The sequence below is a fragment of the Schistocerca cancellata genome, chromosome 1 (assembly GCF_023864275.1).
Source record: "Schistocerca cancellata isolate TAMUIC-IGC-003103 chromosome 1, iqSchCanc2.1, whole genome shotgun sequence".
Classification (NCBI taxonomy): domain Eukaryota; kingdom Metazoa; phylum Arthropoda; class Insecta; order Orthoptera; family Acrididae; genus Schistocerca; species Schistocerca cancellata.
In genome coordinates, this window is record NC_064626.1 from 1,121,613,054 (window position 1) to 1,121,628,187 (window position 15,134).

General features: G+C 44.3%; 1 protein-coding gene and 1 pseudogene across 10 annotated transcripts in view; one reads left to right on the top strand and one right to left on the bottom strand.

Annotated features, from left to right (window-relative positions):
- The window catches only part of LOC126092365 (rap guanine nucleotide exchange factor 2), a 318,859-nt gene that overhangs the window by 117,010 nt on the left and 186,715 nt on the right, over positions 1 to 15,134 (top strand). The window lies entirely within an intron of this gene.
- Positions 10,135 to 10,254, bottom strand: LOC126105131 (5S ribosomal RNA; annotated as a pseudogene).

Here is a 15,134-nt window from a genome sequence, read left to right on the forward strand (position 1 = left end):
GGCAGGGGTAAAATACAGGGAGCTAAAGGCTATTTACAATTTGTACAGAAACCAGATGGCAGTTATAAGAGTCGAGGGAAATGAAAGGGAAGCAGTGGTTGGGAAGGGAGTGAGACAGGGTTGTAGCCTCTCCCCGATGTTATTCAATCTGTATATTGAGCAAGCAGCAAAGGAAACAGAAGAAAAATTCGGAGTAGTTATTAAAATCCATGGAGAAGAAATAAAAACGTTGAGGTTCGCCGATGACATTGCAATTCTGTCAGAGACAGCAAAGGACTTGGGAGAGCAGTTGAACGGAATGGACAGTGTCTTGAAAGGAGGATATAAGATGAACATCAACAAAAACAAAACAAGGATAATGGAATGTAGTCGAATTAAGTCGGGTGATGCTGAGGGAATTAGATTAGGAAATGAGACACTTAATGTAGTAAAGGACTTTTGCTATTCGGGGAGTAAAATAACTGATGATGGTCGAAGTAGAGAGGATATAAAATGTAGACTGGCAATGGCAAGGAAAGCGTTTCTGAAGAAGAGAAATTTGTTAACATCGAGTATAGATTTACGTGTCAGGAAGTCGTTTCTGAAAGTATTTGTATGGAGTGTAGCCATGTACGGAAGTGAAACATGGGTGATGAATAGTTTGGACAAGAGGAGAATAGAAGCTTTCGAAATATGGTGCTACAGAAGAATTCTGAAGATTAGATGGGTAGATCACGTAACTAATGAGGAGGTATTGAATAGAATTGGGGAGAAGAGGAGTTTGTGGCATAACTTGACAAGAAGAAGGGATCGGTTGGTAGGACAAGTTCTGAGGCATCAAGGGATCACCAATTTAGTACTGGAGGGCAGCGTGGAGGGTAAAAGTCGTAGAGAGAGACCAAGAGATGAATACACTAAACAGATTCAGAAGGATGTATATTGCAGTAGGTACTGGGAGATGAAGCTTGGACAGGACAGAGTAGCATGGAGAGCTGCATCAAACCAGTCTCTGGACTGAAGACAACAACACACATTCCAGTCTTGTCTTCCGCTACAGTTTTTGCCATCTCCGACTTCTCCTAGTACCATGGAAGTTATTTCCAGATGTCTGAACACGTGTCGCACCAACCTATTCCTTCTCATTCAAGTGTTTTCCCATGTAACTTCCTCTCTTGACCGACTATTACATTATTACTTCACTTAATTTGCATAGCCCTTAGCAGCATCACGTTTCAAAAACGCTTCAATTCTCTTCCTTTTCGGTGTTTCGCAGTCCTCATTCATCTGTGTACACTGCTGCACTCTAAGCGTACATTCACAGAAATTTTTTCTTCAAATTAAGACCGATGATTGATACTGGGATTTCTTTTAGCGCGGGATGCCCTGTTTGTCTGCAGTGGTCTGCTTTGTGTGTCCTCGTTGCTTCGTCGTTTGTGCGTTATTTTGCTTCCAATGTGGTAGAATACATTCTCTTCATCTATTTCTTGAGCCCCAGTTTTGATGTTAAGTTTACCGCTAATCATATTTCAGCCACACCTAATCAATTTCCTCTTTCTTTCGTTTAATCCTAATCCATATTCTGCCTTCATTAAACACTTATTTCAATTCTTCCTCACTTTCACCGAAGATAGCGGTGCCATTATTGAATGTTGTCGTTGATATCCCTTCATCATGAATTTAAATCCCGCACCTCAACATTATCTCTATATTGCTCCTTCGACAGCCGGCCGCTGTGGCCGAGCGCTTCTAGACGCTACAGTCTGGAACCGCGCGACCGCTACGGTTGCAGGTTCGAATGCTGCCTCGGGCATGGATGTGTGTGATGTCCTTAGGTTAGTTACGTTTAAGTAGTTCTAAGTCCTAGGGGACTGATGACCTCAGATGTTAAGTCCCATAGTGTTCAGAGCCATTTGAACAATATTGAAGAAGCCAAAAAACGGAAATATGAACGAGCAAGCAAGTTTTTTCTCGACTGCAACATTCGCTAAGAACAAGAGGAGAAACAGCGGATTTCAGAACACGTAAAAAAAGAAATGACTAGCCCAGACAGCCGAGTGCATTAGCGCCCTGCTTCCGGGATTCTGGGAGAAAAGCCTGGCTCGTATCGAACCCGCCTCTTCCATTAATGACTAGGAATGTTGTTCCGGTCATCCTGGATGTGGTTTTTAGGTTGTTTTCACATCCTACTGGGTGAAAACAAGGACGGTACCAATGTACCGTTTCAGATGCACGCCACGCATTAACGAGCAGAAAAAGTTCTCACACATGAACATGAGATTTGCACTAGGCGCGCGCGCCCACACACACACACACACACACACAAACACACACACACACACACACACACACACACACACACAACGTACTAATGAGAGCCTTGACTGCTCTGTCCACCAGTCTTATTGTCGAGTCTTGGTTCTCGTACGCACTTTGTATTACCCGTGTTTCCCTACAACTTACATAAATTTTTTGTCTCAGAATTTCGATATCTTGTGCCATTTTACGTTGTTGAACACATTTTCGAGGTCGACAAATCCTATGAACACGTCTTGCTTCCATTATCAAGCGTGAACTCAGAAGTGCCCCTCTCCTGCCGTTCCCTGTCCTCAGCACAAACCTATCGTCCTCTAACAGTTCCTCAATTTTGTTTTTCGTTCTTCTGTATGTTATTTGAGTCGGCAACTTGGATTCATGAGCTGTTAAGCTGATCATGCAATACTTGTCGCATTATCTGCTCTTTCTGTCTTCTCCATTGTGTGGACTATATTTTACCGAAAGTCTGATGATATGTCTCTAGGAAATAGATTCTACACACTGACGTGAATAATCATTTAGTTGCCACTTCCCCTACTGATTAATAATTTTATATACACCTTTTGTAATGAATAGATAGATAGATAGATGGTAAGCTGAAGGGTATCTGTAGTTTCTGCTGAGAGACTTTATGTGAGCGCTAATCTCCTCTCATGCTCCTTTCGCGAATTTACTGTGGGAGGAAGCAATGCAGTATTTGATGAAAAGAATCTGAACACCTATTAAAGGACATTAATATGACATATGTCCACCCTTCGCCACTATGACTGCTTGTACTTTGCTGGAGACTCTTTCAGTGAGATATTTGAGTATCAGTGAAGGAATGACAGCTCAGTCTTCTTCAATAACGAGAGAAGATAGAGATGTTAGACGCTGTGGTCTGGAGAGAAGATGACGTTTTGAGTCATCCCGAATGTGCCCTATTGGGCCAGGAATCCGGGCAGGTCAGTCATCTCCAAAATGTTATTGTCCACAAACCATTGCTGCACAGATGCTGCTAATGGCAGTTTGCACTGTCACGCCCATACGTCGTCCCCGAACAGTTCCTCTTCTGTACGGAATGAACAACGCTGAAAAATGTGTTCATATCCTCCCAGGTTTAACGTTTTCTTAAGCGCAAGAACAGGACCGCGCCCTCGCAACGAAAAACACTCCCACATCGTAAAACTACCTTCTCCATACTTCACTGTTAGTACTACCCATGATGCCACGTAACGTTTTCCAGTCTTTCGTCAAACCCAAACCATTCTGTCGGATTGCCAGAGGGTATAATGTGATTCAACACTGTAAATCACTTGTTTCTAGTCTTGCGCTATCCACTCTTTACACCACCTCAAGCTTCCCTTAGCACTGACTGTAGAAATGTGTGGCTTATGAGAACATGCTCGACTATTGCACCAAATTCTTTTGAACTTCTTACTCGAAGCCACTAAGCCACTGTGTTAGCTGGACTGCTGGTAGCACTTAGTAACTCACGAGTGATTCCTGCACTGATTTTTAACGAATTCTTACAACCACACTACGCAATAGCCAATGGTCCCTGTCCGTCAATGCATGAGGTCTTCCTAGTCTTGTTATAGCTGTGCTTGTCTTTTCACTTTTCCATTTCACAATCACATTCCAAACAGTCTAATTTGGTAGCTTTAGATGGATTTGTCACACAGGTGGCATCCAATGACCACTCCACCTTCGAAATCTCTGTGCTCTCAATGTCCGTCCAATTCTGCTGTTACAGCTTCTGTACTGACAACGCAATACTCCCCTCCACGTTTTATGCTGGCAGGTCCGCCTCTCGTTGACAAGCGTCACATAATATTGTTCGGACACTTTTGATGAGACTCCGTATATTGCCTTCATCTAACGTACGCTTCAGGAACTTCAGCAGTAAACCTCTACACACAAATGTAAAAAATGAAACACCTACAGCTGCCGTTACGATGTTATTTATTATATGGTTACCAGTTTCGGTGCTTCAGTACGCCATCTTCTGGTTTTAACTGCCGCTGAGGGTGTGATCCCAGTCGAATACACGATTCGTCAGTGGCCAACATCTATGAACTGGTTTTCGCAGACGACGTTGTCTCTCCAATCCTCAATTAGTTGATTATTGGAGACACAGCATCGTTGTTACAGGCAGTCTGTGAATACCGGTTCATAGATGTTGGTCGCTGATGAATCGTGTATTCGACTGGGGTCACACCATCAGCGTCAGTTAAGACCTGAAGATGGTCTACTGAAGCACCGCAACTGGTAGCCATATAATAAATAATTTCGTAAGGGCGGCTGTAGTTGTTCTATTTTATTACGTAAGTGAACGGCCAAAGTCCCTCAAACCTCCAATCAGAAGGATGGACGTACAAAAATCTACACTTTTACATCCGTACTGTGAGAGACATTGTGAAATATGTGTCGGAGGGTACTCTTTAGTGTCATGTACAAGGACAGTCACAGATGGGGCGCAGAGTAAATGACTCCTTGCACGCCTCTTTGAAAGCTGTTACTTGCCTAAGTTTATCCTCACCTTCTCTTCGCGTCATATCGTAGGAGGCTGAAGAGTATTCGTACTTCCTGCCCTGAAAGAAGTTTTCCATGCAGGCTTTCGCGATATGTATGGCGTCTTTCATCCAGTGTTTGCCACTTATATTTCACTATATTTGTTACACTCTGCCGACATCATACGCGCCTCTGACCATTCGCATAGGCCTTCTTTGTACAGGGGACAGTAAAAAATGAAAACAAGACAGATCGAGAAACTAAGTAAACTACTCGTATTTATTATTTCAAAAGTATTCACCGTAACTGTTAATATATCCACTCCCCCCCACCGGTCAGAAGAGACGGTCAGTGCCCAGTGCCTTCATAGAAAAAAATTCTGCTGTTGGCTACGGAACCATGATTTTACCCAGGCGTGCATCTCTTCATCTGTAGCACATCGATGGCCACTAATGTCTTTCTCTAGGGCTCCAAAAATATGGAAATCGCTCGAAGAGATCAGGGCTGTACGGAGGATGTGTAAGGGCTCCCCAGGGAAATTTCTGCAGTGTAGTTCAAACAATAGGCACGTCAACTCCTCGAGAGTGATGATGACATATTTCTTCGACTGCAGGGGCGCGTTGCTCATTGACTATCTGGAACAAGGCCCAAAATTAACGTACAACGATCCGTGGACACTTTTCAATTCCAAACGCCCCTGAATCTTGATGGACGGCATCATTTTTGATGCACGATAATGCCCGATCACATGCTGTCAGGGCTGTTTCAACTACGCCGCAGAAGTTTCGGTGGGAAGCCCTTTACACACCCTCCATACAGTCTCGATCTCTCCCTGTACAATTTCCATATTTTTGGAGCCCTGCAGAAAGACATTTGTGGCTGTCAGCTTGCTTTGGACGAAGAGGTGGATGCCTGGCTACAATCATGGTTACGTAGACAATCGTAACCATTTTCACATGAAGGAATTAACCGTCTTGTCTCTCAGTGGGATAAATATATTAAAAGTTATGGTGATTACTTTTGAAATGATAAACAGTTAAGTTTCTTTTATCCCCGTCTGCCTTGTTTTCATTGGGCAGTCGATACGTGTTCCATGGCCCCTGTTAGTGCGACCTGTCTGCGACGCACAAGGACTTTCTTGTATCTTCTACCACTAAATTTTGACGAGAATCTCCATCGTGCCGCTCCTTTTCGGACCTTAATCCTACTTGACAAGGTCCCAGACTAGCGAGCGATACTCAATTTCGCTACCTGTTTCGTAGGTCAACTTTAATTTTATTATAATTCTTCCAAAGGAGGTGCTAGCTTCATTTTCATTAACGTACGCAAGAAACTTCTAAAATTCGGCGTCTTGGCTCCGGTTTTGTCGGCGCTATTGATTAACAGAGTGATTCCGGGTGTTGTACCGAATAGTTATTTCTATTCTATACCCAATGTTGTGACGACCGGTCCAAGTCGTCGTCTGCAATGTTTTCGACTTGGCGCCCAGGCAACAAGAACACCTGAAGAACGGTCTTCATCAGCCGCCGGATTATAGTGTGTAAAACGGAAACAGTAACCTGAAGGCACACCGTTGATTTAAGATTCGTGAAAACAGCTTCTGTCTCACTTGCACTTCGTGGGATTGGTTTGACAGCGAAGCTGAAAAGGAGATATGACAAAGAAATGGAGGTGGGTAGGTGACCTCCGTTGCCATTCAGAAAGACTCTCGCAACCGATCCAACGCACAAAGTATGTCTCTCGGACGTACCGTATCGATTTCAGTAAAAATATTGCTGGGTGTCTAATAGCTTCATATCTGATGAAACTATCGACTTTCCGATAGCCATTGCAGGCAGTCTTCATCAGTGCTTCTATTCTAAATCTATATGAAATGGTCTCCGCCCACGGAAGCGTGCGCTCTTACGTTCTGAGGTGGCACTACCTGCGGGTGCAGTGGAAGCACCGCGCTCCTCGGGTGTGTGGCGACAGCGGCTGGGCGCCAAGGCTGAGCCCATGATCAATCACTAAGATAATTGTTAATTTCTACTCCGATTTACTATATTACTACTTTTAATTTACAATGGCCTTTTCCCCGCGGCTTCGCCAGTGTACGTGCATGTTGCATACATTTCGCACACACGTATATGTATTTCGCATGTACTTAACATATATGACACATTTTTAATCTGTATCTGTAGCGAATTTCGCCTTACATCATTAGATGAATCTGTGCTGTTCAGACGTGCGTTGACAAAATTATCGGCTCGCTGTAGTGCTGATTCCCAATACCTTGTTGACACAATACACAACAAGAATAAGAGACAGATTGCGCCTCGTACTTCTAAAGTAATCCAGTTCAGTTAAGCCGGCCGTGGTGGCCATGCGGTTCTAGGCGCTGTACTCCGGAACCGCACGACTGCTACGGTCGCAGGTTCGAATCATGCCTCGGGCATGGATGTGTGTGATGTCCTTAGGTTAGTTAGGTTTAAGTAGTTCTAAGTTCTAGGGGACTGATGACCTCAGATGTTAAGTCCCATAGTGCTCAGAGCCATTTGAACCATTCGAACCAATTCAGTTAAACGCAGGAAAGAAATACCAACAAAAATTGTATTCTAACATTTTTACATGTCACTCCCTCTCACCTCTATCCCCAGCCCTAGGGATACCAGGGGAATCTTACTCCCACAGTATTTTTGTACAAATAGTAAGTCGTGTATAAACCAAATTTGGGTTAAATTGCTCCAGGCTTTCCTGAGTTATGCCTTTGTGTCACCCCTCATACCCCCACCCTCAGGCACAGAGTGCTGAGGTTTTCGAACTCTACGAGCAATTTTTTCCAGATATGAAACGATCGGTACTGCCACCAATGAGGCTAACGACGCCGAAAACTTTGGATTCGCCCTTTGTCGAATAATTTTACGTATCACTACTTGTTGCCCCTCCCCCACGCCTAGGTGTGGCAATGGTATATTATCCCGACAGCATCGACAATCTCTTGCCCAGCGCAAATTTCCAAGACACGGGAAAGGAAGTGCAGATGACGCGTATATATAAGAAGGATAAGAGAAAGGACCGGAAAATTACAAAGAAAAAGAAAAAAACTTTTTGGTTTGTTGCAGAATTTTTGAACATTCAGTTAAAATATAATAAATTTTCTTGATAAGGAAGAGCTTCTGTCCATAAATCAACACGAATTTAGACAGCATCCTTCGTGCGTAACTCATCGTGCCCCTTTCTCGGTGATATTCTGTGAACCATGGATGAAGAACAACAAGCAGGTTCCATACTCCTGGATACCTAGAGAGCGTTTGACACAGCGTCTCATTGCTGACTGTTAACGAAGATAAGAGCATATGAGTCCCGGCCAGGTTCTTCTGCTGTTCGTCTGTGAGAGACGGTGGCAGACTGTCAGAGTCAGATTGTAAACGTTGCCCACACGAGAATTCCTCCACCACTCGCCAAAGTGGACTGTGACTCGTCATCGAGCGTCCGTTGACGAAATTTCTGATCATCTGCTGCAGTCCATGTTTTCATTGACGTGTGATAAGGGCTGGTTGCTTTTCACCCTACAGGAATGGCTACATACAGTGGTTGTTGTTTTCTGCTCTTTGAACTGTCTATCCTTTGTTACAAACCGTGATATTCGACTGTGACTCCCGTGAACAACACGTTGTTGCCCTTGGTAGTTTACTCGGAAATCCCAACTGCGGTTTTCTCCGAATTGAGGAACTCCAACTTACATACACCCTTTATTCAGTTCCTGCATGACCTCAGAGTATTTGTCCCACAGGTCATCTGACCACGATCAAATATGCTGACATCGTGCGTTTTATATATCCTGCGTTTGAGTTTCAAACTGATGCCTAGATCTCACGCGATGCTACTGATGTGGCACCTATTCTCCTCGCCACATCAGTGGGAAGACTCTATACCCAAACAGCCAGTGTTTTTAATTCTGTAGCGTGGGTGCATCGAAAACATGAGCTCTTACATTCATAGCTGTTTTGCAGTTGCCCCATTCGACCATGGCCCATTTCGTGTTGCCCCTTTTGATCCTGTCCCATTTGACTGTGGCCCAATTTGACTGTGGCCCATTGTTCGTAAATTCATATTGCTCCAGTTTCGTGTCCTGCTTTATCACTTTACTGAACTTGATCGCCCATCTTCTGCAAGTTCTCCTGTCGGACGACCAGTTCAGTGTGCGGCCGCTTGCCAGGAAACAGAACGCGCGGGATCCTTGAAACTGCCTCCGCTCCCGCCGGTCGGAGGCGGGCGCTACGTCAGCGTCAGCGGACAGACGAGCAGCTGGCTTCCTGCGGCCGTATCGGGCGCCGCATCCTGAGGAAGTGCTGGTCCGCCTGCCGATACAGAGTCCGCCTGCAGTCGGGCGCGCCATGGGCATGCTGAAGCACGTGCCGCGCCCGGGGGCGGCGCCTCCGCCCCCGCACCTCCACCTGCAGCGCCGCCGCCGCCGCAACAGGTTCCTCTCGCTGTCCTGGCCCACCGCCCTCAGCGAGCAGGTGCGACTCCGCCGCTATCCGCCGCTATCCGCCGCCTCTGACCGAGATCCGTGTGGTGCTTCTGTTTCGTGATCACTTTCCTATATTGTGCTTTATGGAATATAGTGCACACATTCTACACACGCAGTGGACGACTCAGGAAGAACGTGCCATATTCGCTGAAGTGCTAATACTACATCTCCTATAATAAATGTCATGTGCTGGATTTTCCTTTAGGACACTAGTGTCTAAAAGCGTACAAAAAATTATTCAGGTAACATACAGAATCAGGTGAGGTGGCGTGTAAACACTAACCAAGGAATATTTTTGTGAGGTAGTTTCCTCTGAATCATTATGATATCTGCAAGTTCCAATCTACGGGTCTAAAGGTCTGGGGTTCAATCCCCTGTCAGTCCTAAGATTTTTATTGTTACCTATCGCTTCTTTCATCTCCGACAATGATTTTTTGATGGGAGAAATACCAGTTTGCGTAGTGATTCTGTGGCCACGTCAAACTCAAGGTCCCTGTATCCGGTTCAAAAGTCAGAGGAACCCCACGACATACCACGTCCAGTAGAACCGTGCCTAGTAAATCACTTCTTTGTTTAAGTAAAACTTAAATTTACTAGGAAACGGAACTCAGTTTGTGCCAAACTTAAGCAGTTACTTCTGATGCGTCTTCCGCCACTGTACTTCTTATTCGATTCGTCATCTCTTAAGATTTCCAAAGGGTGGAGAAATGATTCGATGTTAAATGAAGATGTTCAAGGGGGAAAAATGGCAGTGAGGTAAAAATGATGTCGTGTGGCACAACATTGTGCTGCAGGCCTCTCAATTGGGCGCCACTTCAGAGACTTGCGTGTCTTTCAGCCAACGGCACCTGGATTTCCCCGAACGGTCACCCATCCAAGTACTAACCGAGCTCAACGTTTCTTAACTTCGGTGACCAGGCGGGAACAGGTTTTACCAACGTGGCAAGGCCGTTGGCGGTAGTGAGATTGGTACAAGGGACACAGCCCTTATACTTTACCCGTAACATCTGTTGCACTGACTGGACTTAACAAGGAATTCTTAGGCAAATGGTTACTTAACGTCTAATCAAAGTGTGACTCGTGGCTGTATCCATCTGGCTACTGAATGACAAGTTTCTGAAGCCTATTCACTAACCGACTCCTACGTGAAAATAGCGGTACAGGCGCTATCGCCAAAGAAGCACTTAATTTTCATTGATCCTGGTTCTTCAGTTTTTAGCGAGCTCATGTTTACTCATTCGAGATGTAGCTATTAGCGATACTCTTTGTATGCACTTTTTTTACGTTAAAGGGAATGACGACACATGCAAGAGCCATGTAAATAATTAATTTATTGCAGTTCGTAGGACTTCAAAGGCAGTTTTCGTGCGACACACACAGAAGTGTACATATAGTATGGTGTGTCAGTCAAATGAGTCACATGGATTTATTTAAATACTACGCTCCGCAGGGAACGTACGACACAGGTAATTGGGAAGTAGAAGTAACGGGTGAATGTTTGGTACGTCTTACAGAGATATTCACAACGAAGTGTTGACACCAGGAGTAACTGTATTTTATACTTGGGGCAGCTCTCAACAACCCGGCATACTATGCCGTCATTGTCGACTGATGAAACGAAAATGCAATATTAGTACATTTCACATCAAAGAAGCCATTTTGAACTACTACTACTCTGCCGTTCCTGGTGGTCGGGTTTAGTATTAAATCACTTCATTAGCCAAACGTGGTGCTTTTTGCTTTGAAATCAAACTTCAGCTAATTCTGTAAACCATCTGAATAACTTTATATGTGGTTTTATTTTGGAAAGTCCCTACTGAACAATCTCGTATTATTTCAAGCAGTTGCAATGTTTACACTAAGCACAAGACTGCTTAGAAACGACTGAAAAAAGGGCCTTGGAGTTACTGTAGAAGTGCCACAGAGAGAAAAAGAGGTACGCCTGGAGTAAATTTCCATACCAGTGCTTTTCGTACCTTATTAGGACTTGAGGGTTAACCAGTGATTACGCAACTTTCCTTTATTTGGACAACACTAATTGTTACACTACTGGCTAGGTCATTAGGTATATGCATTATTTTTTATTATTCCTATGCACTGTGCCTGCTGCCCTTTTTCTGTTTTATAAATAAAATGTTTCGGTAACAAGGAGGAAGGAGGACAACGAAAATGTGGCCACTTTTAGCAATGAAATCATAAAACACTCACTTCCCGAATATAGCACGTTCTATCTGAATTACTCAGTATGTTATCTGTCTTCGCATGGGATAATTTTTATACTTCGTATTCTGCAGCTTTTTTAAAAGTTCAAAAAGTTTTTTTCTTTAATACGCAGCAACTGCAATTTATTATGTTAATTTTTCCGCAACTAATTTCAAACTAACGTGGTCATCATGCAAGCACGCCATTACAAATTGAAGCTCTCAACAACAATTAGAAACCAATGTTATTTTGCCTTTTATGCGGTTTTTGGCCCCAAGGTAATTAAAACCCGATATCACTTTGCTTTTTATTCGGTGTTTGGCCTCGGGTCAGTTACAAAGAGATTTTTCCACACGGATGTGGTACGACCTTGCTATGATGGATGGGCCTATCTAACTAAAAGTGTCACAACTGTTGACTATGGAACTTGTGCAGCTCAAGCCATAGCCGTCGTACTGCGATTCATCTGTCGTTTGTAGCCGACCCTGTTTACGCTAAGATGCTTACAGTGCCATCTGCTAGTAACATTTTTTTTTCTATGGCTTTTTCCCTGCGGCAGTTCAAAATTAAATTCAAATTTGACGTCATTCACAGCAGTGATTGCCTTTCTACAGTGTTTTGAAACTTCAACTTTAATTATGGTCACCCTGGATAACAAAAAATGGTTCAAATGGCTCTAAAGTCATCAGTCCCCTAGAACTTAGAACTACTTAAACCTAACTAACCTAAGGACATCACAACATCCATGCCCGAGGCAGGATTCGAACCTGCAACCGCAGCGGTCGCGCAGTTCCACACTGAAGCGCCTACAACCGCTCGGCCACAACGACCGGCCCCGAGATAACAGTAGGAACAGTTGGTTAGAGGGAAAATCGTGAACATCTCCGTCATAAATGTTATATGATCATCTGCGTTATTTTATTCGGAGATTTTGTAACGTTTTTGTACAGGTCCGTAGCTGATACAGTATTTTTCACCGTAATCAATAATTCAGCAGCTATTTTTTTTTATTTCGTTGTTCGCTGCCCCGAAAATAGTTGCCAAAATAAAAATAAAAATCTAGTTGTGGTACTTATTTCCGGGGCAAAAATATATTTGCGGTACAAATAGCTGGGCAGTACTTCACTTCTCTTTATTCACAAAATAAATTTCCATTAACAGCAGTTTTTATGAAGATGACATTCTGTAATGCGGGTCACTTTGCATCCACTACGTTCCAGCAGGTCCATTATCAGACTTGTTAAAAAAGCTTCAAAAACTCAGGGGTAGTGGCAGCCACATCACAATGTACATTTACTCTATTATGAAGTATTGTTTCCAGTATCAGTCACATCATAGCCAGAGTTCACGTTTACGATCCATGAAATATGCAGATAACTAACTAGGAAACTTGCACGAATTGTATGCCTTTTGCAGCATGTGAACAAGTGTGCATTTTTCCTCTTGATGAGCATAGATTCAAAAGAGATGTATTTGGCAATTTCTGAATTCAGCTATCACGACGCGTAAAAGACGCTATGATATGTCGACATCGCAAGGGAGTGGCGGTAACACGAAATGAAACAAGATCTGTCTTCGCAGAACTGTGTGATCTCCTGCGTCGCTTCTAGATGTGTAAGAGTTTGGCATATTTTTTCTTTAATGCCGCTTTGCAGAACCCCACGCTGAGTCTCTGCTCATCGGGGATTTGTCGCTTCTTCCCGTTGGCGGATGCTCTTCCTGGCGCAACGACGTCGCTGTCGACCAACGGGAAGAGTGTGTTTTACGTCATCGCTCTGATAATCGCGTAAATTCTTAACTGTGCGTGTTCGTATTGTAACCGTGCGAGCGAATGCTATTAGGTCGTTAATACGGCGATCTCTCAGCTATCGCCCTAGACATTACCAAGCAGTTAAGTTCTTTCAGTGTGTAAGGCAGTCTGATTGTAGTGATGAATATTTTATGTTTATCGATTGCAATAGCCGTCGTTTTACTGTTCATTCGAGGACAGCCGATGCTAGTTTCTTTTAATGGAGCTTGTTAGTAAAATTCTTCGATCCAGTCGCGCACCTGTAAAGATATTCCTTATGATCGAGCCTTAATTATAAGGAACAATGCGGTACAGTAACGGATGCCTTCGTAATGTCTAGAAAGACGGAAAAAGCCTGTTCACACGCGAGCTCCTATTCACACTAGTGTTTCTTTTGGAAGCGGTGGTGATTTTGTGGCACAGGCTTTGTTTCCCTCCAGGAACGTCATAATGTTGTAGCTTAAAATACACTCTGGGATCCTGCAAGGGGTAATTCTGTGCAATTGATGTTTTACCCTTATTGTAAACGGGAGTGACGTCACTTATTTTTATTCACACGAAATTACTCGCTGCTCAAGATATTCTGATATACACTGAAGCGCCAAAGAAACTGGTATAGCCATGCGTATACAAATACAGAGATATGTAAAAACGCAGAATACGGCGCTGCGGTCGACAACACCTACAGAAGACAACAAGTGCCTGGTGCAGTTGTTAGATCGATTATTGGTGCTACAACGGCAGGTTATTGAGATTTAAGTGTGTCTGAACGTGGTGTTATAGTCGGCGCACGAGCTATGGGACACAGCATATCCAAGGCAGCATGAAGTAGGGATTTTCCCGAACGACCATTTCACGAGTGTACTGTAAATATCTGGAATCTCCGAAGTGCCGGCCGAGGTGGCCGAGCGGTTCTAGGCGCTTCAGTCTGGAACCGCGCGACTACTATGGTCGCAAGTTCGAATCCTGCCTCGGGCATGGATGTGTGTGATGTCATTAGGTTAGTTAGGTTTAAGTAGTTCTAAGGTCTAGGGGACTGATGACTTCAAATGTTAAGTCCCATGGTGCTCAGAGCCAGCCAATCTCCGAAGCGCAACACTTCCGCAAATTGCTGTATATTTCAGTGCTGGGCCATCAACAAGTTTCAGCGTGCGAACCAAACAACGAAACATCATTGATATGGGCTTTCGGAGCTGAAGTTCCACTCTTGTACCCTTGTTGAGCGCACGACACAAAGCTTTGTGCCTCGCCAGGGCCCGTCAGTACCGACATTGAACTGTTGATAGCTGCAGACATGTTGCCTGGTCGGACCAGTCTCGTTTCAAATTGTATCGAGCGTATGGACGTGTTCCGGTAGGGAGAAAACCTCATGAATCCACGGAACCTGCATGTCAGCTGGAGACTGTTCAGGCTGGTGGCGACTCTGTGATGGTGTGGGGCATGTGCAGTTGGAGTGATATAGGACCCCCTGATGCTCCAGATACGACTCTGGCAGGTGACCCGTACGTAAGCATCCTGCCTGATTACCTGCGTCCATTCATGTCGATTGTACATTTCAACCGACTTGGGCAGTTCCAGCAGGGCAATGAGACACCCCACACGTCCAGAATTGCTACAGAGTGGCTTCAGGAACACTCTTCTGAGTTTAAACACGTCCACTGGCCGCCAAACTCCCCAGACATAAAGATTATTGAGCTTATCTGGGATGCCTTGCAACGTACTGTTCGGAAGAGATCTCCACCGCCTCGTACTCATGCGGATTTATGGACAGCGCTGCAGGATTCATGGTGTCAATTCCCTACAGCACTACCTCAGACATTAGTCGAGTCCACGCCACGTCGTGTT